Raw genomic sequence first — 26,946 nt, 5'->3', positions numbered from 1 at the left:
GCGGTAGTTCACGGCTGTGGCTACCTCTGTGTCGGAACTCGGCAGGCAGTCCGTCCATCCATAATTGTATTATAATATATACCACCTAACCGTGGTTTTTTTTTCGTTCTTTATACCGTCGTCATACTAGTTGTTACGAGTATACTACTATCTCTTTATCAACCAGTGTACAGTGCGGTAGTTCACGGCTGTGGCTACCTCTGTGTCGGCACTCGGCAGGCAGTCCGTCCAACCATAATTGTATTATATACCACCTAACCGTGGTTTTTTTTTCATTCTTTATACCGTCGTCATACTAGTTGTTACGAGTATACTACTATCTCTTTATCAACCAGTGTACAGTGCGGTAGTTCACGGCTGTGGCTACCTCTGTGTCGGCACTCGGCAGGCAGTCCGTCCAACCATAATTGTATTATATACCACCTAACCGTGGTTTTTTTTTCATTCTTTATACCGTCGTCATACTAGTTGTTACGAGTATACTACTATCTCTTTATCAACCAGTGTACAGTGCGGTAGTTCACGGCTGTGGCTACCTCTGTGTCGGCACTCGGCAGCCCGTCCATAATTGTATATACCAGTGACCTAACCGTGGTTTTTTTTTCTTTCTTTATACATACATACTAGTTACGAGTATACTATCTCTTTATCAACCAGTCTATATATTAGCAGCAGACACAGTACAGTGCGGTAGTTCACGGCTGTGGCTACCTCTGTGTCGGCACTCGGCAGCCCGTCCATAATTGTATATACCAGTGACCTAACCGTGTTTTTTTTTTCTTTCTTTATACATACATACTAGTTACGAGTATACTATCTCTTTATCAACCAGTCTATATATTAGCAGCAGACACAGTACAGTGCGGTAGTTCACGGCTGTGGCTACCTCTGTGTCGGCACTCGGCAGCCCGTCCATAATTGTATATACCAGTGACCTAACCGTGGTTTTTTTTTCTTTCTTTATACATACATACTAGTTACGAGTATACTATCTCTTTATCAACCAGTCTATATATTAGCAGCAGACACAGTACAGTGCGGTAGTTCACGGCTGTGGCTACCTCTGTGTCGGCACTCGGCAGCCCGTCCATAATTGTATATACCACCTAACCGTGGTTTTTTTTTCTTTCTTTATACATACATACTAGTTACGAGTATACTATCTCTTTATCAACCAGTCTATATATTAGCAGCAGACACAGTACAGTGCGGTAGTTCACGGCTGTGGCTACCTCTGTGTCGGCACTCGGCAGCCCGTCCATAATTGTATATACCAGTGACCTAACCGTGGTTTTTTTTTCTTTCTTTATACATACATACTAGTTACGAGTATACTATCTCTTTATCAACCAGTCTATATATTAGCAGCAGACACAGTACAGTGCGGTAGTTCACGGCTGTGGCTACCTCTGTGTCGGCACTCGGCAGCCCGTCCATAATTGTATACTAGTATCCAATCCATCCATCTGCATTGTTTACCTGAGGTGCCTTTTAGTTGTGCCTATTAAAATATGGAGAACAAAAATGTTGAGGTTCCAAAATTAGGGAAAGATCAAGATCCACTTCCACCTCGTGCTGAAGCTGCTGCCACTAGTCATGGCCGAGACGATGAAATGCCAGCAACGTCGTCTGCCAAGGCCGATGCCCAATGTCATAATACAGAGCATGTCAAATCCAAAACACCAAATATCAGTAAAAAGCCTCTTTTTTTCTTTGCGTCATGTGCTGTTTGGGGAGGGTTTTTTGGAAGGGACATCCTGCGTGACACTGCAGTGCCACTCCTAGATGGGCCCGGTGTTTGTGTCGGCCACTAGGGTCGCTAATCTTACTCACACAGTCAGCTACCTCATTGCGCCTCTTTTTTTCTTTGCGTCATGTGCTGTTTGGGGAGGGTTTTTTGGAAGGGCCATCCTGCGTGACACTGCAGTGCCACTCCTAGATGGGCCCGGTGTTTGTGTCGGCCACTAGGGTCGCTAATCTTACTCACACAGTCAGCTACCTCATTGCGCCTCTTTTTTTCTTTGCGTCATGTGCTGTTTGGGGAGGGTTTTTTGGAAGGGCCATCCTGCGTGACACTGCAGTGCCACTCCTAGATGGGCCCGGTGTTTGTGTCGGCCACTAGGGTCGCTAATCTTACTCACACAGTCAGCTACCTCATTGCGCCTCTTTTTTTCTTTGCGTCATGTGCTGTTTGGGGAGGGTTTTTTGGAAGGGCCATCCTGCGTGACACTGCAGTGCCACTCCTAGATGGGCCCGGTGTTTGTGTCGGCCACTAGGGTCGCTAATCTTACTCACACAGCTACCTCATTGCGCCTCTTTTTTTCTTTGCGTCATGTGCTGTTTGGGGAGGGTTTTTTGGAAGGGACATCCTGCGTGACACTGCAGTGCCACTCCTAGATGGGCCCGGTGTTTGTGTCGGCCACTAGGGTCGCTTATCTTACTCACACAGCGACCTCGGTGCAAATTTTAGGACTAAAAATAATATTGTGAGGTGTGAGGTATTCAGAATAGACTGAAAATGAGTGTAAATTATGGTTTTTGAGGTTAATAATACTTTGGGATCAAAATGACCCCCAAATTCTATGATTTAAGCTGTTTTTTAGTGTTTTTGGAAAAAAACACCCGAATCCAAAACACACCCGAATCCGACAAAAATAATTCGGTGAGGTTTTGCCAAAACGCGTTCGAACCCAAAACACGGCCGCGGAACCGAACCCAAAACCAAAACACAAAACCCGAAAAATTTCAGGCGCTCATCTCTAGTTTAAATACCCCGGTCTACCTGAATATTGTTGCTGACCATGTGCCTCCCATTACACCACGGCAGGCTTGGACTGGCCCACAGGGGTACAGGGGAAACCACCGGTGGGCCCACTGCCTGCGGGCCCACCTCCTGCTCTAAGGATCAGGTTCCAGACTATGCACTTGAATTATACATATGTTACCTTATACTGGATTATAGTGTATTTTCTAGAGTGCATTGCTGATAAGTAATCTGGTACATTGTAATGCATGCAGCAGCTGAATTTACTGTATATATTTATGAAAGGGCCCAGACGTTGCACCCTCTAATCATTGGTCAAACCAATTAGGCGGCAGGCCACACCCCCTTTATGGACTGGTCACACCTCTAAACATGGGCCCCTACCACTGCATTCCCCCGGTGGGCCCTACCTGCCCCAGTCCAACACTGCACCACAGTCCACCCATCCTTGACTGGCTACTTCCAGCAGGATAACACACCATGGTTACATAGCACATGAAGTTCATAATGAAGTCTGTATACCCCAATGGCCTCCGCAGTTACCAGATCTCAATCCAGCAGTGCACCTTTGGGATGTGGTGGAATGGAAGACTGGCAGAATGAATGTACATCTGATAAATCTGCAGTAACTACGTGATGCTATCAGGTTGAGTTCATGCTCCAAACAATTCAGACTGCTCTCGCAGCATGAATTCAACAAACGTAGGTTCTGTCCAGCACTAGGAAGGTGTATCTAATAAAATGGCCACAGAGTATAATATATACAGTATGACAATCAAAAGAGATCGTTTAGGGAATAAGGATGGGGAAGTTTGAGTGCACAAGGGGAAAGATCGGAGATATACTGTATGGTTTGATTTCAGGGGAGGGGTCATAATTGAGGTATACAGGAAAGTAACTCTGGTCCCAGTGTTTTAAGGGGTTAACTACGGCTGGCCGGCGGTCGGGCTCCCGGCGACCAGCATACCGGCGCCGGGAGCCCGACCGCCGGCTTACCGACAGTGTGGCAAGGGCAAATGAGCCCCTTGCGGGCTCGCTGCGCTCGCCACGCTACGGGCACAGTGGCGCGCTACGTGCGTCACACTATTTTATTCTCCCTCTATGGGGGTCGTGGACCCCCACGAGGGAAAATAAGTGTCGGTATGCCGGCTGTCGGGCTCCCGGCGCCGGTATACTGAGCGCCGGGAGCCCGACCGCCGGTATACAGAAGACCACCCGTTTTAAGAGTCCCCAAACTTTCCCTGTTCAATCTCAGTAGTACCTATAGAGCAAGCAGGCTTGGACTGGCCCACAGGTGTACAGGGGAAACCACCGGAGGGCCCTACTGCCTCGGGGCCCACCTCCTGCTCTAAGGATCAGGTTCCAGACTGTGCACTTGAATTATACATTATATATGTTACCTTATACTGGACTATGGTGTATTTTCTACAGTGCATTGCTGTTATTAATCTGTTATTAATCTGGTACATTATCATGCATGCAGCAGCTGAATTTACTGTATATATTTATGGAGGGGTCCAGACGTTGCACTCTCTAACGGTTAGTCAAACCAACGAGTGGGTAGGCCACACCCTCTGCTGACTGGCCACACCCCTAACATGGGCCCCTACCACTGCATTCCCCTGGTGGGCCCTACATGCCCCAGTTCAACACTGAGAGCAAATATGGCCTTGACAAGAGAAACAGGGGTTGATGTGGAGTTGAACGGAAGTTGGATGAAATTTCTCACACATTTCAGCATGGTACTAAGGAGGAGATTTATCAAAGCTTGGGTAGAGATAAAGTGGAGAAAGACAAAGTACCATCCAATCACCTCATAGCTGTCATTTTACAATGCTGTGGAGGAGATGTACTAAACCGTAGAGGGTGATAAGGTGGAGAGAGGTAAAGTACCAGCCAATCAACCCATAACTGCCCTGTTACAGGATGTGTTTGACAAATGACAGGAGCTGATTGGTTGGTACTTTAACTCTCTCTCCACTTTATCTCTGCCCAAGCATGGCTAAATCTTGTATGCATCTCAAATGCAGATTTGTACACATCTTTGGTAGTAGACGGTCCCTATCTGTACACTTGGTTGAATACCCATCATTACCAGTGCACACTTGTGCACACCCTATCCTTGGGGCAAAAGATAAGTCTGATAACATGTGTCTGAATCGTGCGGCTCTGACATTGACGCGCCCTAAGTGAACATTGCATATGTGAGACCGCCCTGTTACAGTTGAGATACACCCCTTCAGCCACAAGTGGCGATGCCATGGAAAAAGTACGATTTAGCATTGTCTATACTTGCTTACGCTCAGTTCTGGAGCATGCTCAGTGCGCACAAGATATGCTCCGCAAACAGGCGGACGTCCAGCTCTGCATTCAGTGAATTAATGGGCTGCATTATTATGAAGAGGTAAAACTCATAAATGGTTCCCAATATATAGCAGGTCCCCTTTCCTGTGGGTCTCATTCTACAGATATATGCATGGAACTTGCTGCTAAATAATTATTTAACAGAGGTTATGGGGCTGATTCTGAGTCCCATGGATCTCTGTGCATGGATGCAGATGGTGAGTCTTTGCATGCAGCGCATCTGCCTCTTGTGTATGTTCGTCCTATTTGGCGTTGGATGGAACATGGCCGAATCTGTCTTTCTGTGAATTCGAGCCTTTTGGGATGAGAAGTGAGTGTCAACAGTGCAATCACATGGAACTGAATTGTGGGAGTTGTGGGCATGCTACGTGTGATTCAGAGACATGAATATGGGGAAGGGGAGTCTGTTTCTGACTGGTCTCTTGCACCTAGCATGGGGCTGCTGCAAGTGGTGTAAGTGACGATGAAGTTGTGGTGGCCAATCAGTGGACGGCACAGCTTTCCGGTTGCAGATGCACAAACCCCCTGCATTAGCCCTATGGATTCTTGTGTTGGCATAAGGTAATAAATATGGCTTTCACGGTTGCCCACACATACAGCCACTGAGGGCCTGATTCAGGGGTGTTCTCCCATCAGCGACCTTATGCAAATGCAGCTGCAGAGCCCTTCCCAGGTGTACATCTGTGTGTATGAATGTGTAAGGAGTGAGGCACCCACTGTCAGTGTCCATACAGTGTCTCTGTGCATCTGCATACCTCCCAACCAGGGCCGGTTCTGGGGCTCTGTGCAACCCGGGCGCCAATAGGGGGCGTGGCTTCATACAGGGGGCGTGGTCATTTACGCCCCATGTACAGACTACTGTAGCGCTGAAATGTGCGGTGCGCGATGACATCATCACGCACCGCACAGTAAAGGACCTCTCCGCGAAGGGAAACTAGACGCGTACGCGTCTAGTTTCCCTTCACAGCGACCAGCGGCAGCGGGGGGCACAGCAGCAGCGGATCTTGCCCTGGTGCGGCGCCCTCCGGATGGCGCCCTGCGCCCTCCGTGAGGCGGCGCCCCGGGCAAAAGTCCTGCTTGCCCGTGGCAAGATCCGCTACTGCTCCCAACTGTCCCAATTTATGCGGGACAGTCCCGTTTTTTTGGACTGTCCCTCCTGCGGGCTGTAGTGTCCCGTGGTGGGGGGCAGTTGGGAGGCTCCTGTCACTGCTGCTCTGCTTACCAGCGCACAGCGTCTATTCAGTGGAGACGGGGAGAGAGGGCATGCCAGCAGCTCACAAGTGACGAAAAACAGGGGCGTCGCTGGCACTCTCGTGAAGCCACTCCCCTTTTCCATAGGCCATGCCCCCTTTTTGGGCGGCCGCGCGCTGGTGCCCCTCTCCCTGGATTTACAATGTTGGGGTGTATGTATCTGTATAACCACCACCCTCTCACCACCCAGCAACACTCAATACATTGTCAAAACACTTCTCTATGCAAGCAGCTGAACTCACAACTGCGACTACGAGCACAATCAAGACCCAAGTCAGAGGTAATTCTACTGTTTCCAGCAAACCATTAGGTAGGTCTCATTTCAGTAATATATAATCCCTTGAAATCTACTTTACCCATTAAGGGGCCTATTTATCACCATCCACATCCAGGACTGGACACCAGGACACCATCCGCACTGCGATAATTGATTACATTGCAGGGATGTATCAATTATCGCATGCAGGGACAGAGCTTGCGGTCAAGCTGTGTCCCTGCGATGCCTCTTTGTAGCATCATCAGGGTATTTTTCGTAAAAAATACCCCGATGTCCTACTGTGCATGCGCCGCCCCCGTCGACATCGCCGCTACCGCCGCCGCCCGGTCGACCCCCCCATCGTGACTACCCCCGTGCCGCGACCCCCCCCCATAGATCAATATACTCACCTGTCCAGGGAGCCGGTCCATGCTGCTTCAGAGTCTGCCAGGCGCCGGGTCCTTCTCCTGCGCTGTGACCCCCGGTGCTGTAAAGTGCGCAGCGTTTTGCAGCGTCACTTTACTGCACCGGGGTCACAGCGCAGCATATGGGGGACCTGGCGCCCGGCAGCGCTCACCGGAGCAGCGGACACCGGCTCCCTGGACAGGTGAGTATGTTTTTTTTTTTTTTTTTTACACTGTGATCAGCTTGTGTGTCCATCGGACACACAGAGCTGATCGGTCTGCCGGGCCCCCGCTCAGCTTTTTCTGGGCAAAAGGGTACTTATCGTAGTGCTGCCCTGTGAACTCGCCAGCCTGAGCTGGTGAGTTTTTTTTATCACAGGGCGCACTGCGGTATTTTTGCACAATTTTTTTTTTTGTAAATTTGGCCGCATCACTTTTTCCATTATAAGTATGGGGAATGCGATTTGGGTTACTAAAAAAAAGTTAAAAAAGGGTTTGGAGTAGTTTTTCATGAAAATTGCTCCAAATGCCCTTTAACCATACCTCCCAACTGTCCCCGTTTTTTGGGGACTGTCCTGCTGTCCCACCCGCGGGCCGCAGTGTCGCACGGTGGGGTGGGGGCAGTTGGGAGGCTCCTGTCACTCTGCTCTGCTTAGCAGAGAAGCGGTGAATAGACGCTGTGAGCATGCGCACAGCGTCCATTCACTGGAGACAGAGACAGAGGGGGGCATGCCAGCAGCTCACAGAGCACTGGGCATGCCCCCTCAGTGACGGAACCGGGGGGGGGGGGGGGGGGGCTCTCGATTGCGGCACTCCCGTGATGCCACGCCCCCTTTTCACGGTCCGCGCCCCCATTCCGAAATCGGGTGCGACTACGCCGCACAGATGTCCCGCTCTGCTTAGAGCAAATGTTGGGAGGTATACTTTAATACATTCAGGTGATACTAAAATAATGTGAAAAGGGTGTGAAAAGACCCCTTTTCACATTATTTTAGTAAAAATTGAAGTTTGTCTTGACAAGATAATCCCCAGGTAGCACCAACTAAATCAATCTCCAGTCCTTATACAATGTGAGTCTTTAGATATAGACGAGACAAGGTGATGTGATCCTTTCAATTTGTTTAATTTATACAGTCATGTCATATGGTTTTCCCGATATTATATGGACCCAGGGGCGGATTGGGAACAAAAAGCGGCCCTGGAAAAATTTGTACTAGTGGCCCCACATGGGCAGCACCAGAGGTGTAAGGTCTAGCCATGAGCCATGGCAGCAGCACCCTCCCCCCAAGACTTTCCAGATAGTGGGCATGTCCAGCATCAAGGGGGAAGTTAAAAAGAAATAAAATTAAATATTATGAGCACGTTATATGATACACCTTCAGAATTTAAGAAACTATATCATTCTTTAGAAAGATATATTTTCTTGCATATTACACCAACCGTATCCCAATCATTATTCACTCAATCTTATATGTCAGCCAAGCAGGCAGACAGAGCATACACTAGATCATCTGCAATCACAGGCTAAGTGGCAAAGTAATTTTCATACAGTATATGCAAATTATTTATCATCTTATTCATTATGTCTACAAAAAGGACCACATGTCCTCAAACAAAACAGGCCCCAAGGGTGCGTCGGCCCACCGGGAATCTTCCCTGTGAACCCTATGGCAATTCCGCCTCTGTATGGACCTTTATTAATTTATACTTCAAGCCATGGAATCATTCATTTTGAGTGTAGACAGGGATTCCCTCTCTGTCCAGCAGATGGCACTGGTGCACATGATATGGAGCTCAGCTCACTTTCAGGCAGAAAAAACCCCATCGTGTTTTATTTTCTTCCCGAATCACTGGACAGTTGAAACAATAACTTAAGTACTGAATAAGTAGTTAGAAGTGTCACCTTAAGCCGGTTAATTCTGAAGTGGATCAATAGCAACACATGAAAGCACTCGAGAGGCCAGATCAGTATCATTCAACCTCCTTTCCCCTGGACTAGCTGATTTAGTAATTATAAAACTAGTCAATGAACCTTAATCAAAATAAAGCACAATAAATAATCTTGTACTCTGTTTCCCCAAGAGCATATCCTGTAATAATAACAGCAACACACGTGTATAAAGGATTAACAGAAAATTACTTAGATCTTATAAACAAGATATATTATGAGAACCTTAAACTACAGACCTCCCAACATGACCCTCTTCAGGAGGTATGAAACTACACTTTAGGCATGGAAACATGAAGACAAAGCCCTTAGGGGGACATGTACTAAGCAGTGATAAAAGTGGAGAAGTGAGCCAGTGAAGAAGTTGCCCATGGCAACCAATGAGCTGCTCCATACAATTGTATAGTATGCACATTATATATGTTACGTCAATGCTGATTGGTTGCCATGAGCAACTTCTCCACTGGCTCACTTCTCCACTTTTATCACTGCTTAGTACATGTCCCCCTTAGAGCCCTATTTATCACAATAATTTTTAATGTGCATGTGCTTACATTTTTTTTGTTCTAAATTCGCAATGTGAAAATGAAAATAGACTATGGTGTATTAATGGTGTTCCTGTAACAAATACAAAAAATGGCGCAAGGGAAATGCTGCCTGGGAAAATACTGACTCAAAACAGGATATCACCTATATCCAACAACATATGCAAAAGAAAGGGGGTGAGTCAGTTGTCTCCTTTGGCGCATAGGAAAAGGGAACAGGGGAGGCCTATGGGAACGATACAGATTAATTCCCTCGGTATACAGATAATGAGCTTGAAGTGAATAGTTCGCGTACCCCCACTCACACTGTACGGGGGTGAGATGTATCCATAAAGGTATCTTTCTCAATCGTGAACCAGGGTTTGTATGTATCTAGGCCTTCTCTTGGGATGGCAATCAGAATTGTAGAGAAGAAGAAACGACGGGTCGTACCCCAACTCACATGACACGGAACTTGATGACTCCTATCAAGGTATCTTTTAAGTGTTCAATGTAGGTTTGTGATATAACTTCTCAGCAAAACGACGGTCTCATAGGTTTTGTAAAGAAAAAAGAACACACAATGTGTAGTATTTCGAAATAACCCCACTATAATATGAAATAACATGGAATGTGGGTAACCTACACCGTGATCATGTGGTACACTAATATTAGGTTTGCTGGGTGTACTGTGAATCTGCCCTTCACAATGGTAGAAGAATAAAGCCAAAACGTACCCCTCACTCACACAAGAGAAAATGGGGTGACTCCCATCAAGGTATCTTTGAACCACCATACACATCTAATTGGCGTACCCCAACTCACGAGTAGCGGTGTAGACCAATTCTTATCTGGGTTTCTTTGTTGTCTTGATATCTTTCTTAATCGTTAGACAATTAGACTCAGGAAACTCTTCTTATAGTATATAATCCATAAAACAGTTTATTGTTTCCAAACAAGATTCCACCAAACTGATAGAATATGTGCAAAGTCCACAAAATCAAAAAAGAACAATATTTTCAGAAACCTTCCCGCAAGTCATTCATTGGTTGATACCAGGATTGGTTTTCCAACCAAGTTTAAAAAAAAAAAAAAAAAAAAAAAAAATTGAAATAGAAAAAAATAAAAAAAAGTTTAAAAATCACAATACATCCAAAATGTCCTCCAGTGTGATCTATTAAAAGAAATTGATGGCTACTCACACAGTGGTATGTCGACGCGTTTCGGTCCTGGGACCTTCCTCAAGACATGACCAACTGTGTGGGGAGCCAGATATTTATGGTATGAGTAGCCAATTGTACGCTGACAGGAAATTGATGTAAAGGAAGTGACATCATCCTGTAATTCAGTATTTCAAATAGATCTATCTTTACTTATACTCCAAATTATTATTAATTTGGAGTATAAGTAAAGATAGATCTATTTGAAATACTGAATTACAGGATGTGTGAGTAGCCATCAATTTCTTTTAATAGATCACACTGGAGGACATTTTGGATGTATTGTGATTTTTAAACTTTTTTTTATTTTTTTCTATTTCAATTTTTTTTTTTTTTTTTTTTGAATTTATTTTGTTTAAACTTGGTTGGAAAACCAATCCTGGTATCAACCAATGAATGACTTGCGGGAAGGTTTCTGAAAATATTGTTCTTTTTTGATTTTGTGGACTTTGCACATATTCTATCAGTTTGGTGGAATCTTGTTTGGAAACAATAAACTGTTTTATGGATTATATACTATAAGAAGAGTTTCCTGAGTCTAATTGTCTAACGATTAAGAAAGATATCAGGACAACAAAGAAACCCAGATAAGAATTGGTCTACACCGCTACTCGTGAGTTGGGGTACGCCAATTAGATGTGTATGGTGGTTCAAAGATACCTTGATGGGAGTCACCCCATTTTCTCTTGTGTGAGTGAGGGGTACGTTTTGGCTTTATTCTTCTACCATTGTGAAGGGCAGATTCACAGTACACCCAGCAAACCTAATATTAGTGTACCACATGATCACGGTGTAGGTTACCCACATTCCATGTTATTTCATATTATAGTGGGGTTATTTCGAAATACTACACATTGTGTGTTCTTTTTTCTTTACAAAACCTATGAGACCGTCGTTTTGCTGAGAAGTTATATCACAAACCTACATTGAACACTTAAAAGATACCTTGATAGGAGTCATCAAGTTCCGTGTCATGTGAGTTGGGGTACGACCCGTCGTTTCTTCTTCTCTACAATTCTGATTGCCATCCCAAGAGAAGGCCTAGATACATACAAACCCTGGTTCACGATTGAGAAAGATACCTTTATGGATACATCTCACCCCCGTACAGTGTGAGTGGGGGTACGCGAACTATTCACTTCAAGCTCATTATCTGTATACCGAGGGAATTAATCTGTATCGTTCCCATAGGCCTCCCCTGTTCCCTTTTCCTATGCGCCAAAGGAGACAACTGACTCACCCCCTTTCTTTTGAAAATGAAAATGTTCAGACGGATTTAGTGATCTCCTCTTGATGGCACATGGGCCCCGGGGAGAGCCCGTCACTGCGGACAGCCAAAAACTACCCCCATCACTCTGCTTCTGGGTTTGGCGTTGTCACCAGTACTGCTCATGAACGGTATTGGACTGCACACGCGTGGGGGAAAATAGAGAGGGAATGCAAAGGAATCGTCGATAGAGTGGCAGTAGGCTCCTATAGGCTAATGCCATTATTTCTTAATTATTAACAGTTTCTGATATAGCGCAGCAAATTCCGTTGTGCTTTACAATTGGAAACAACAGGGATAAAACAAAACTGGGTAATGACAGTCATAGAGGTGGGAGGGCCCTGCTCGCAAGATGATATTCTATAGGGGAATAGGCATAGAGGAGGGAGACTAGAGGAGCGTTTAATTGTGCGTGGGAGGGCATTCCACAGAGTGGATGCAGCCTGGAGTCAGTCCTGCAATTGTGAATAGGACCAAATAATGATTGTGGAGAAAAGACATAGATCTTGTGAAGAGTGACGAGGTTGGGTTGGGAGATATTTTGGAGATAAGTGAAGAGATGTACGTTGGTGTATATCCAGCAGCTTTGTAGCCCAGAGCTTAGCTGCCTTGTAGTCATAAACTGAGGGGGCCTCAGACATGGGGTGGGGGAGGGGAGAACAGAGGGTGTGGGGGGGGGGGGAGGGGGTAGATGCGAGGCCTTGCAAGCTATATATAAGTAAGGGGCAAAATATAGAGAATGGAGGGCATGACTTGATTTAGTATACTTGAGTGTAGAGAGGAATCATGACCTGAAGCAGAATCATTAAAAAGGGGGCATTGCCTTGTGGAGTCCATCAGCTCCAAGCAACATGAAGGCAGTGCTCACCAAGCAGTACTATACACAGTATTGATTTGGAGGGAGATGGGATCTTCTAAAACACTAGGTCACATCCCTCCATGACCTGGCCATGCCCCTTCCACCTAGGAAAATAGATGATATTATGCCATGTAATATTCCCCCTGAACAATGTTCTGCTTGGTATTGGGCCTAAGTCAGACCTAATGGATAGGCTGCGTTTTCATACAGCCTGCGATCAAGTCTGAACTGCGCATGCGCCTCAATGCGCAGGCACATTGGTCCGCAGCGACGGGATGGCGCGAGAAAAGCGATCGCACGGGCGATCGCAAGGTGGCTGGCAAGAAGAGGGCGTTTGTGGGTGGCAACTGACCATTTTTAAGGAGTGTCCAGAGAAACGCAGGAGGGACCAGACGTTTGAAGGGAGGGTTTCTGACATCAGCTCTGGCCCCGATCATCGCACTGGAAGAGTAAGTCCTGGGCTGTGCAGAGACTGCACAAAATTCTGTTTGTGCAGCTCTCCTGCCCATGTGATCGCACCCCTGCACAGCGACTTCCTCCACCCCCTGTAGGCGGCGACTACCTGATCGCAGGGATGTAAAAAATGCACCCTAGCAATCAGGTCTGAATTAGGCCCATAGTCAGAACAATGCGGCTTTTTCTGTACTAACAATTCCAGTGAGAAAAGGGTAGAAAAGGAGATCACCCCCACTGTGGCGACAGGGAGCAGCTCCTGGTGTCCACTGTCCAGTTCTAGTGGTGACAAGGCCTTATATAGCAAACTGCAGACTCCTCACTTCCATCATCACTCATAGATCCCAGCCTCCATGTGAAGTCTGAGTACAGCTGCCTGACCTGCCCACTAAAATACAGAGGCTGGAACCTGGAAAAAGACATGTGATGCTCCGTTTCCTCCCTTTGATTATCAAGAACCCGGACACCGCTGAGCAGAGCAAACAAAGCTCTAAAATTATAATAAAAATGGTTTACAATTGGTCATCTGGGTAGCAACATGGCCCCCAGTGGCGTAACTAGCAATTTTTCTCCCCCAAGCCAAAAAATTATTCGGCGCCCCCCCCCCCCATACCCCCCATAATTGGCGCTAGTAAAGGGACAAATATGCGCGTGCCTACGGGGCGCGCCACCAAAAAGGGGCGTGGCTTCATTGAAATGGGTGTGGCTTCACGTAAAGGGGCGTGACATTGCAGGGAAAGACTACTTATACCCCAGTTTTGCAACCTGCACGCCCAGACGTTAGCCACCACAGGAAAGAAAAATAATCCTGATTCATGCCCCTTACATTATTTGTCATTTTTCCTCCTTATAGTAATGCCCAGTATACATTATTCCACATACTGCAATGGCCTTAGCCATTAAGCCACACACAACAATGCACATGACACAATATGCACACACTGTAATGCCCCCGACACATTATGCCACACACCGTAATGCCTGTGACACATTATGACAGGAATCGCAATGTCCGTTATACATTATGTTACACACCGTATCTGTGACACAGTATGACACACACCGCAATGACCCCAAGACATTATACCACATACCACAATGCCCGTGATATAGTATACAACACACCGTAATGCCTGACACATTATGACACACACCGCAATGTCCGTGATACATTATGCCACACACCGTAATGCCCATTACACATTAAGTTCTACAGTAAGGCTTCTAATTACTTTTAAATTACCTGCTCGTTGCCAGGGGTTTCATGCTCTTGGTTCCATGCACGGTGCCAGGGGTTTTCATGCTCAGGGTGTCATGCTCGTTGGCAGGGGTTTCATGCACTGGGTGTCATGCTCGTTGCCAGCGGTTTCATGCTCTTGGTTCCATGCATGGTGCCAGGGGTTTTCATGCTCAGGGTGTCATGCTCGTTGCCAGGGGTTTCATGCACTGGGTGTCATGCTCGTTGCCAGGGGTTTCATGCACTGGGTGTCATGCTCGTTGCTAAGGGGTAGTGCTTGTTGCTAGGGCCGTGCTCCCAGTGCCAGGTATATGCCCCCAGTGCCAGATATTCCCCCACAGTGCCAGGTATATGCCCCCAGTGCCAGATATTCCCCCACAGTGCCAGGTACATGCCCCCAGTGCCAAATATACCCCCCCCCCCCAGTGCCACATATGCCCCCTCAGTGCCTGCTCCCCCCAGTGCCAAATATTCCCCCACAGTGCCAGATATTCCCCCAGTGCCAGATAGTCCCCCACAGTGCCAGGTATATGCCCCCAGTGCCAGATAGTCCCCCACAGTGCCAGATATTCCCCCACAGTGCCAGGTATATGCCCCCAGTGCCAGATATTCCCCCACAGTGCCAGGTATATGCCCCCAGTGCCAGATATTCCCCCACAGTGCCTGCTCCCCCCAGTGCCAGATATTCCCCCACAGTGCTAAGTATATGCCCCCAGTGCCAGATATTCCCCCAGTGTCAGATAGTCCCCCCCAGTGCCAGATATTCCCCCAGTGTCAGATAGTCCCCCACAGTGCCAGGTATATACCCCCAGTGCCAGATAGTCCCCCACAGTGCCAGGTATATGCCCCCAGTGCCAGATATTCCCCCACAGTGCCAGGTATATGCCCCCAGTGCCAGATATTCCCCCACAGTGCCAGGTATATGCCCCCAGTGCCAGATATTCACCCACAGTGCCTGCTTTCCCCCCCCCCCATCCTTTGTGTTGGAGGGACACGGAGCGCACAGCGCGCGCCTCTCCAGTGTCCCTCCTGGCTCTCCGGCCACCGGCCAGTCTAATAAAGGAAGTGCCGGTTCGTGAGCCAATCAGAGCTCACGAACGGCACTTCCTTTATTAGACAGCCGGAGAGCCAGGGAGGGACACAGGAGAGGCGCGCGCTGTGCGCTCCGTGTCCCTCCGTACAGCAGTGGAGACCGCAGATTGACATGCGGACGCTCGTCCGCATGTCAATCTGTTCTAAGTCAGTGGCGCCCCCGCAGCCCCTCGCCCCCAAGCCACCGCGAGGACTGCGGGGGCAGTAGTTACGCCACTGATGGCCCCCTATAGAGTTAGCAGGCTGAGTCAGGTAGTGCCATCTCTTAACAAGTACTCCTGGCGAATGCCATTCTGGACAAGCCCTAGTTACAGCCCTGATCGTAATTGTGTTCCACTAGAATGCATGTATGGATAAGTAGGCCCTCACATTTTTTTAATAATACATCATTTAGACCTTATTAAACAACTGTTTATAATATTAACGGTTAAATACAATACTCATTCGCTGATTTTTATCAATGGATTTGTCGTTTATGGTTTAAAAGTGATTGAAGTGGCCCCACCACCCATACATTGTCCTATGGGACAGATGCCGTCATAGGCAACCATCAACTGTGCCAGGTGGGTGCTCCCAGTCAGTGTCATCATAATGAGCCAGTCAGTAAGCCGCATCCCCTACTGGCACTGATGACCCCGAAAGCTCAGCAGTAACAGGGACAGAGAAATTAAGCTGCAGGGCATTATAGAGGGACATAGCTAAGCATGTTCAATTAGGTGTGGGATTTTACATAAACATCAAGATAGAATACACAAAATGCGCAAATAGGCTGCTTAATGCAGTATAAATGGAATCGAGTGTCACCCACACACAGAGCAATATTTGGAAAAAAATGTACCACCATACAAAAAAAGCACACAGATACAGGGATACTTATAAACAGACGGTTTCCCCCTTATACAGTTCCTTCTTGGGGCTTTTGCTCGCAAGGATAATCCTTGGAACCTCAAAAAAATAAGGAAACAATAGTGTAATGCTGACATAGTAAATCAATAAATGTCCATAAATAACTGATTCGTACCAGAACTTTCGGTCTGCCAACGGGAGCGGCAGCAAAAATATGAACACCAAAATCCTTGGTTCCTTGGTCGTTTTATTCCAGATTACATGCAAATGGAGAAAGCTTTCATAGTGTGATACTATAATAATAATAATAATAATTATAATAATTTTATTTATATAGCGCTCTTTCTCCAATAGGACCCAAGGCGCTTAACAGACACATAGCATAATATAGTACAGAAAATAATGAAGTACATTTTCATAAAATACAGAAGCAAGAAGATACTAAAGGGACATTTTGGAAATGCTTGAGTAAACAGGAAAGTCTTGAGTCTACTTTTGAAGAATTCTATGGTTGGGGCATCTCGCACTGCGCAGGGAAGTGAGTTCCATAGAGTCGGAGCCGCATGACTAAAAGCTCGACCCCAGATGAATTACGGTAGATTCTAGGTACTGCTAAAAGTCCTTCATCTACAGATCGCAGTAATCGAGTGGGGCAGTATGGGGTCAGAAGCTGTTTCAGGTACCTTGGGCCTTGGTCATGTAATGCTTTGAAACTCAGTAAGCCAATCTTGAAGATGATTCGCCATCGTACAGGCAGCCAGTGAAGGGAGTAGAGAATGGGTGTTATGTGGCTAGAACGGGGCTGGTTGGTTAATAGCCTGGCAGCTGTGTTTTGCACCAGCTGTAAGCGCTGCAATTCTTTTGCTGGTAGACCAAGGTAGAGGGCATTACAGTAGTCTAAACGAGATGATACAAATGCATGTATGACTTTTGGCATATCATCTGAGGGAATTAAGTGCTTGATTCTGGCTATGTTCCTCAGGTGAAAGAATGAGGATTTGATTGTGGCTGATATCTGATGTTTAAGTGTCAAGCCACCATCCAGGACAATGCCAAGATTCCGCACACGATCACTGGTCTGTAATTCAGTATACAGAAAACAGGAAGGAGGAAACCGTCTGTGTATAAGTATCTGTCACAACTGAGGGTCTGGGCTGACAGGAGGAAGCCTCAGTTGTAGGGGCTGGGATAAACTTAAACCTGGGAGGTTTAATCAGACCCCTGGACATGTAAGTGTAGTGAAGAAGGATCACCCGAAGGTGTGACCATGACAACCAGAGTTTTAAAAGTCAATAAAAGGCTTATTAACAAGTTCCGTATTTTACACAGCAGTGGTTAAGAATAAACAGTGAACAGATGGTACAGTTCCTGGATAACTATGAACTTGGCTGGAGCCACAGAGCACTGGTAGGATATGGATCGGATGTTAAAGTCCCATAGATGGACTGTCCTTACCAGGCCTGTCCGTAGTAGTGGAGGTAGCCGAGGAACACGTCAGCAGATGTAATTCTTGGAGCTGGATCACTGTAGCTGAGAGGACTGCTGTGTATGCTGGATGGGACCAGCCAGATGGTGAAAACACGGAGTGGATGCTGGATGGAACCAGCCAGGTGATAATAACACGGAGTGGATGCTGGATGGAACCAGCCAGGTGATGAAGACACGGAGTGGATGCTGGATGGAACCAGCCAGGTGATGAAGACACGGAGTGGATGCTGGATGGAACCAGCCAGGTGACAGGATGAAACTAGGGAGCGTGGATACTGGAAAGATGGTTACCGATGGTTTGTGAATACTGCTGGTATGTTGGTATCCACTGGAACAACACCGGCCCTTTAAGGAAACTGGATACTGCTGAAAGCTGACCACTGGAAGCAGATAGTTGGTAGCTGGAAGCTGGAGTAGTCACGGAGGACTGCAGAGTCAGGCTGCACCGCAGGATGGAAAGCAGGTGCGGGTCTCTAGAGGCTGCTGGTAACAGGAGCTGGAAACCTGGAGAAACAATCACAGGAGAGAGAGAGACTGGAACAAGGTTTGACAACCAAAGCACTGACGCCTTCCTCGCCCAGGCACAGGATACTTATACCTGCAGCAAGGCAGGCATTGGCTGGGCAATTATGCAGATTCCAGGAGCAGCGGATTGGTGGAGACTGAGGCATGTGACTGAAACCAACATGGCTGCGCCTATGTTAGCACTTGGAGGGAAAGTCAGTTTGAGAAAACCATGTGGAAATTCAGCAGCAATGGCGGCGCAGACCGCGGAGGGCAGGAGACGTCACACTGGGAACCTGCACACTGGAACATATGGATAACAACGGAGATCGCGGCAGACATGAAACGCCACACTGACAATCAGCAACCGGAAACACAGGAGCGGCGGCGGAGGCCGCAGAGGCTGAAGACGCCAAACGTGATGCCGCCCGTGACAGCGTCCCAGAGTGACGGGAGGGAGACGCAGAACACGGACATCAGTAACACAGGTGAGATCCGGTCCTGGAACGCTGAGCCATCCTCAGGAGACATCTAAATGGCAAATAATGGCGTCCAGATACCCGGATCGTGACAGTATCCCTGTATCTGTGCGCTTATTTTGTATGGTGGTACATTTTTTTCCAAAATATAGGTGTGGGATTTTGCTTGCAAAAATAATTTCTGTACCTCACGCCCAATTATGAATTACCGTGGGCATGCGCACTCCTGTGATATCCCACTCTTGGGGTATCCCTTCTAGTTTACACCAGCTGCAGCCAGACACTGTAAGGGCTAAAACCCTTTTCATCTGGTTGCTAAGCAACCATGGCACTCGGGAGAAAATGTGTACAGCACTAGGGCCCTGGGCTTTCCAGCAGGATCCCTGGCAAAGCGGGAAGCTGGGAGTGCTCTGATTGGCCATGGTCGAGTGTGGGGGGAAGCAGGAAGGAGAGCTGCTGAGAGAGGAGAGTGAGCCCTGGTAGAGGGAAACCTGATGGTGGCAAGATGCAGTAAACCAGCAGGAGCTGGCCTGAGACGTGACACAGCCACACAGGAACAGCAGCATGTACCTCAGGAGGGGGAGATGCCACACATCGGGAGGTTGTCACCCTGCAAAGCAGCAGTGAGAAGTGCCCGGCAGGAGCTGGCAACAGCAGCATACAGTAAAGGTACTCTACCTCACCCCAGGCAGCCCCCACCTATGGGCACCCAGGCCAACAGTGATCACCCTGCCAACTTTCCAAGTCACAGCCCCTCTTGGGACAGATCACAGCAGGACTCTATTTACACGGAGAGGGACACGTGTGATTTACAGTATTTGGGCCTGCCAGCCACTTTACCAGAAAGCCTTAAGGGATAGGGTTGTGTGAACCCCCCGCTTCCCTTTACCACTTTAATTGCAAGGAAAACACGAACAGTGCCATTTATCCCTTGCCTGCTTGCACTGCAGCACTACGCGTGTGCCAGGATTGTGTTATTTGCTCTGTGTCCTACTGTATGCTGACATCAGTTTTACTAACTGCACTTTCTATTGGAAGGTTACCGCCAGTACAGTGCACTCATCCATATGTTACACAGCGCCCCCTATTGGAAGCATACACTGTGCTAGAAGTACCTGCCCCACAGCGCCCTCTATTGGAAACTGGTGCTATACCTTACAAGTAGCTGCTCCACAGCATCACCTATTGGATTACAAATACTGTGCACAGTGCGAACTCATTCTACAGCACCCCCTGTAGGACATTGATATAGCTGGAACATATTTGTCATCAGCATAAACTGAACATATCCAACCTAGCGCCATCTGGCGGACACTTTAGTGATTACGGAGTTGATAGAAAAGCAAGCCCACTCTTATGTTGTACCTTTGTTTGGGTAAATGCCTAATTGTATTGCAGCATTATTCCCAACTAATGCAGTTAATTGTCAGAGTTCTTCTTGTGTTCTAATTGCAACATTATATATTTATATCTGATGTTACAGGTTGCTTCAACAAACAGGTCGTGTTGATATGTAATTGTACTTGGCTGGTATGGGTGGTCTTCAGTATGCCGACTGACGGGATCCCGGCGCACAGTATACCGGCGCCGGGATCCCGACAGCCGGCATACCGACACTTATGCTCCCTCGTCCACGACCCCCCTGGATGGAGAATAAAATAGCGTGGTGCGCATAGCGCGCCACGGTGCCCGTAGTGTGACGAGCGCAGCGAGCCCGCAAGGGGCTCACTTGCGCTCGCCACACTGTCGGTAAGCCGGCGGTCGGGCTCCCGGCGCCGGTATGCTGGTCGCCAGTGAACCCGCTGGTAATACCCAAATATCATTTGTAGTGGCGACTAGTGAAACTGACAATAATAAATTGTTGTCACTACGATTCTGTGTTCTATCTATATGTGTGGGGCTCTCTTGGGGTGTCCATCCTTCTGCCACAGGCTTCCATATTGGAGAGGGCTCTAGAGTTGTCCAGTTCACCCGTCAGCTGGAAGATACAGGTACGACACTACACTATCACAGGGGCTGATATTACACTCCCGATACTCGCGGAATTCCCCCCCCAAAAAAATAAAATGCAAAATCTTCTATGGTGCTGGCTCACCCTTCTTGTCAGCCCCCCCTCCTGTTGGTGCCAGGCTGTCGGTGCAGCTGCGAAGGAGGAAGGTCCTTATGGGAGATGTAGATCCTGCTGCTGATGGGCCACACACTGACCCGAGGTCACACACACACTCACACACAGAGCTATTTTTCTAGGAAAATAGGTGCAAGAACTGTGGGCAGGGCGGAGGTGGGCGGGGATAAGGGTGGAGCTACCAAAGGGGTAGAGCATCAATTGGTGCGTAAACTTTTTTTTTTTTTAAAACACAGTTTAGGCTATGTGGAAGCCTTGATGGGATAAACATCTTAAAGGGACAATGTGCGCATAATGCATGCACTGCAAAAGAGTTGTCGTCTCACAAGTAAGGGGCATATTATGCCCCACATGGTAATACCCCCGACACCATATTAAACCCCAGACAGTAATGCCAGACAATATATTAAACCCACACAGTTATGCCCGACACCATATTAACCCTGCACAGTAATGGCCGACACCAAATTACGAACCACACAGTAATGCTGACATCATATTAGCCCCACACCGTAATGCCTGACACCATATTAGGACCCACACAGTAATGCCAGACATCATATTAGCCCTACACAGTAATGCCCGACACCATATTAGCCCCACACAGTAATGCCCGACACCATGTTAGCCCCACACAGTAATGCCCGACACCTTTCCAAGGTCTCCACTGGTTCCAGCCAGAGGCTTCTCTGCCTCTTCCTGTCTGCGCTGTTTCCTGTCCTCTCCCAGGGACTTTTTAGGTCCTTGAGCTGGGTAGTTAGGGGCGTTCTCCGCGGTGCCTGCAGCTTTGGGTCCTTCCTGCTGGATCCTGAGCGGGCTTGTGTTGACTGCCAGGGGACTCCTCCTTCTTCTCCGCTGTTTTCACTATTCTGCCTCACCAACATCCTCACTCCTTCTCCTCTGCGATGCCCATCCCATCAGGGCAATATCGCAGGCGGCTCTTTCCACTGGGGTCCTCTCCTTTTCCTCCTGGGTCTGTCTGGAGTCTTCTATGGAAGTTCTCACTCCCGGCAGCAGGGTGTCTTCCACAGTGCATGCAGGTACATCGGACCTGGCCAGCACTTATCCTCTGCTGCTGCACGTCCCTAGGGAGTCTTCTTTGAAGTCCTGGTCCTCGGGCTGCTTCTCCAGTCCCAGCGCTGCCACCTTACTTTTGCACCAGGTTCCTTCAGGGGCTCCGGGCGGTCCTCTACTCTGCGGTGCCGGCTCCGACTCTCAATCTCTCCAGTCAGGCTCTCTATTTCTCCATGCCTCGGAGAAAGTGATGGGACGGGGCAGGGGGTTTAAAAGCGCAGACGGCCCTACTGACAGGAGGTTCCGGAACGCCATTCCTGATGACGTAATTTTCCCCAGGACCTTCAGCAATGGGGTTACGGACCGTTCTGGCTGAAAAATAGCCCTGCTCACACACATGCTGCAGAAGAAGACCAGCATGTTGGGGAAGCTGAGGAGGAGGTCAGTGCTGCCAGGTAAGTAATTATGGACTATTTAAGCTAACTGGAAACTTCCAAATGTTTAATTAGTCATGGGGGGAGGGTTCCTTAGAGGTTTTTGAAGCTGGTCCCGATAATTTTTCCTAAAGATGGGTAAACCGATTTTAGGTAAAAAAATAAAACTTGCCCTGGAGGTGCCCAAAAGAGTAATTGAGCCTCCCCCCCACCCCAAAAATAAATAAATAAATAAAATAAATAAATCTCTAACCCAATTGTATACCAGAAATCTCGTACCTGTGGAAAACTCACACCTAATTGAATATGCCCCCAAGAGTCTGTGCCCTGAATGCCAAGGATTGGTGTCACTCATGTTTATTATTCTGTATTAGTGTGTATAATTTTGTGACATAAAATAAAAAATACATCATTTTCCATCTTTGTAATGATTTATCTTCTCTTAAAGGAGATCATATATATGTCTGAGTCACAACATGTTTCTTAAATCTAGTCGGGAAGGAAATACAAATCTCACTGGGTGTGAATTAATGTATCTCATATTTCATAAGTAGAAACTGTAGCCAAAATGCAGATGATGGATTAGTCAATTTACATACCCAGGTAAAATACAATAATAATAAAAGAGATATTATACAAAAGAAATATGAGGTAGCAATCATTGGTATGGAGCAATCATTCACCTCGGAAACTGATAAAACATTTGCCGAAACTGTTGAAGCAATTATTATAGCTATATAAATCAAATCTGCCCATCCTATAGATGCAAGATAAAAGGATTAAACACCACTAACTGTTATTATTAATCTTTGTATCTCTGGATTGTCTCGGAACTAGATGACAATAACACAAAGGGGTAAATTTACTGAGATGGGAGTTCTATTTAAGATGGGATTTTGCACATAGCAACCAATCAGATTCTACTTCTCATTTATATAGGACCTTCTAGAAGATAATATCTGGAATCTGATAGGTTGCTATGGGCAACATCCCACCTCAAATAGAACTCCCATATTAGTAAATTTACCCCATATAGTTCTAGTATGAATGCTAGAACTATATGTGTTATTGGGCGCACTCCAGCAAGACTTCAGGCTGCGATCGCTATTGTACCCGCAATCGGGTCTGAGGGGGTGATTAAGACCTGATCGTAAATGTGCTAAATTTAGCACATCTACGATCAGCTTCTCTGCCATGCGGGGGGACGCCCAGCACAGGGCTAGTCCACCCCCGCATGTCAGGCTCTACCCCCACGCATGAGTCCAGACATGCCCGCATTGTCCGGACCACACCTCACCACTGTTGGCACACCCCCTCCTGCCCCGCGACCACCTCTGCCTGTCAATCAGGCAGAGGCGATCGCAGCCCTGAGATGCTTTTGCATCTCACTGGGTCTTACGGGGTTTGCACTCCAGCAAGGGCTTTAGGCTGCGATAGCTATTGTACCAGCGATTGGGTCTGAATTAGGCCCCATGTTGGCATGCAAGGGGAGCAAATACATTTACATTGCTTCTGTGCAGGGTAGATACTGGCTGCTTTTGCATGTACAGATGGAGCCTCTGTTATCTTTGCTGGTTGAGGCGTTAGGCGTGATCACGCATACGCAGCGTGCCTGGACGCAAGGAGGCTTGCCTAGTCATAGGGAGGCCCACAGAGCCTTTGGTATTACCTTTGAGCGTAATACCTGCGATCATCCACCAGATGTCGCTTTTTAAAATCACCATTGCGCATGCGTGTGGTCTCCATTAAAATACAATACTGAACTACAGCGTAAGAACTACTTTACTGGAGCGTTTCACTACACTACAATATGCTACAGTATTTCAAATACAGTATATAGTACTGTATATAGTACAGTATATAGACACAAATAGTACAGTATATACAGATGCAAACGAACGTGATAAAGCTACAGTATAGTCCATTGACGTTGTGAGCGTCCAAGTCCTGCAGACAAACCAACAAATAAAATTAGTAGTGTATAAAGACGCAAACAAACGTGTTACAGGTATGGTCCATAGATGTTAGGGATATGTGAGCATCCAAATCCCGTAGCCATTATGGCATAATCAAAACCAATGGGAAGGGATCACTGCTTACATTTACACATGAGCTTATGTATCTTCATGCGGCGACGTGTTCGAGTGAGGAAGTGTGCCGCTTCCCATGCTTAGAGTCCCAGGTTTGATTCCCAAAGTGTGAATGCATGTTAATTTTTTCCTGACCCTTAATTTATTTTTTTGTATCTATTGTAATATACTTTCACATTCAATAGTAATATACTTTCACATTCAATAGCAGTGTATTTTAGATAGCGGAATGAGACGCTCCTGCCGCTTTGCCCTGGTTTATGTAAAACCTGTGTGCACACTTCTATTGAATGGGAAGGTATATTACAATAGATAAAAAAATAAAAATAAAGTATCAGGAAAAAATAAACATGCATTCGCACTTTGGGAATTGAACCCGGGACTCTAAGCATGGGAAGCAGCAGACTTCACAGCTTGCCCACAATGTCTCATGATAGATACACAAGCTCATGTGTAAATGTAAGCAGTGATCCTTTCCCATTGGTTTTTGTTTATGCCATTACAGGACTTGGACGCTCATACTGTACAATACAGTATATCCCTAACGTAAATGGACCATAGTTTTAACACATTCTATAGCAGTGGCTCTAACATGACTTGCGTCTGTATACACTATTTTTATATATTGCTTTGTCTACGGGACTTGGACGCTCACATACAGTAACACAGCAAAGGACCAGTGTTTTAACACGTTCGTTTGCGTCTGTATAAAACATTTTTTTTATTGACTCTCTCCGTCTGACTATTGGTCTGTGTGTACAGTATACAGTACAGTAACATTACAGTCATCACTAACCATTTGCCACAGCTTGTAGATCAGTCCGCCGCTATTCACACTAAAGTAATGGATCAGTGGAGCATTAGCCACCCAGTGGTGGCGATGTGTATTGCATGCTGAGTATGTAGTCGTGCCTCAACGCGCCTGTCCGTGCATAGACTCAACAACCTAAGCAATCGCCTAGGTGCGTTTAAACCTCCATTTAGGCGGAGAAACGGCAAAGATGAGGGAGGCTCCATCTGTAGCCCACAAATCATAGACAGCTGTATTTTTAAAGTATAGAAACAATTGGAGCTTCCTAGTGTGCGCAAACCAAAGCAGCCACTCCACCAATCTGAGCAATACACCAATTACTCCACACAACCAAAATATCTAAAATGACTGGATAAAAGACGGCACTATGGATGTTTGAACCATTGTCTGGGAGGACAACGAAGAATACAGTTTTACAGGGGAGTAAGATTTCCTTTATAATATATCTATTCATAGCGACGTCTTTTATCCAATCATTTTATATATTTTAGCTGCATTTTTATACTGCAATTTAGATTCCAATTTGAATACACCCAACCCAAATCTAAATCTCTCTGCACATGTTACATCTGCCTCACCTACAGTGCAGTGTGGTTTTGCACGGTTGCTTGCTTTTTTGTTCTACTTACAAAGAATCAGGCCCATAGTTATGACAGATGTTAATACACAGCACCTATATTTGAGGCGCTGTGCTTTAGCAGAATCCCCCCCCCCCCCCTCCCCATTTCAATATCTGCCAACAAGTAACCTCCCTCACCCAATTTCTAGTCACTAGTCCTGTCAGTCTGCAGGGGGGAGATGTATCAAATGTTTTAAAGATAAGTACCTTCTAAATAATGACAGCCAGAAGCTGATTTGTTATTACGGGAAACGTCTTCACGTGTCCTCTTCAGAAGGTTTGAACATCTCCCCTTATATAACTTGTCCCACTCTGTGGTTCTGCGCTGTCTCCTGGCGTTCTGTACAAGCCATGTGTCAATATCCTGCAATCTGATTGGTGGATAGTTTTAGCCATTCGCCATTCATAGTGTGGGGATCTCTCATTCTCTTCCACTATTTTACTTAAGAATATTTGGCACCATCCACCAATTAGTGTGTTACTGGGTATGGCATTGTCATACTCTGTAACATTGCAGTGTTACACTGCATAGCTTCAGAAATTAAAGTAGAAATGTTTTGAAAATATCTGTACTGTACGTTTGAAACACTGAAATCCAACTACCTGTATTGTGCTTTGTGCTGTAGTCATGATATGACTGAAAACTCTCCTTTCCATTAGAGCTGTAAACAGGTCATGTTTTCAGGATTTCTGTCTGTGGAAGCAAGTGAGAAAATTACTGACAAAGCAAAATAGAATAACTCACCTGGGCTTGATTAATAAAGACATCTAAAAAAAACATGATAAGTTGGTGGTATTTGGGGACTGGAGTTGAGAACTAATTTTTTTGCAGCCAAACGATGGACAAGGGAAACATTGGTGGTCATTCCGAGTTGATCGCTAGCTGCAGTTGTTCGC

General features: G+C 46.7%; 1 long non-coding RNA gene across 1 annotated transcript in view; it reads right to left on the bottom strand.

Moving 5' to 3' along the window:
- LOC134969962 (uncharacterized) overlaps window positions 1–26,721 on the bottom strand; it is a 105,272-nt gene extending 78,551 nt beyond the window's left edge. The window contains exon 1 of the long non-coding RNA XR_010189590.1: window positions 26,653–26,721. This is a non-coding gene — a long non-coding RNA (uncharacterized LOC134969962). The remainder of the gene's footprint in view (window positions 1–26,652) is intronic.
- Window positions 26,722–26,946: the final 225 nt, after the last annotated feature.

Source organism: Pseudophryne corroboree, chromosome 11, assembly GCF_028390025.1.
Source record: "Pseudophryne corroboree isolate aPseCor3 chromosome 11, aPseCor3.hap2, whole genome shotgun sequence".
NCBI lineage: Eukaryota > Metazoa > Chordata > Amphibia > Anura > Myobatrachidae > Pseudophryne > Pseudophryne corroboree.
The sequence above is the reverse complement of the archived record's forward strand: the minus strand, read 5'-3'. Positions and strand labels throughout refer to the sequence as shown.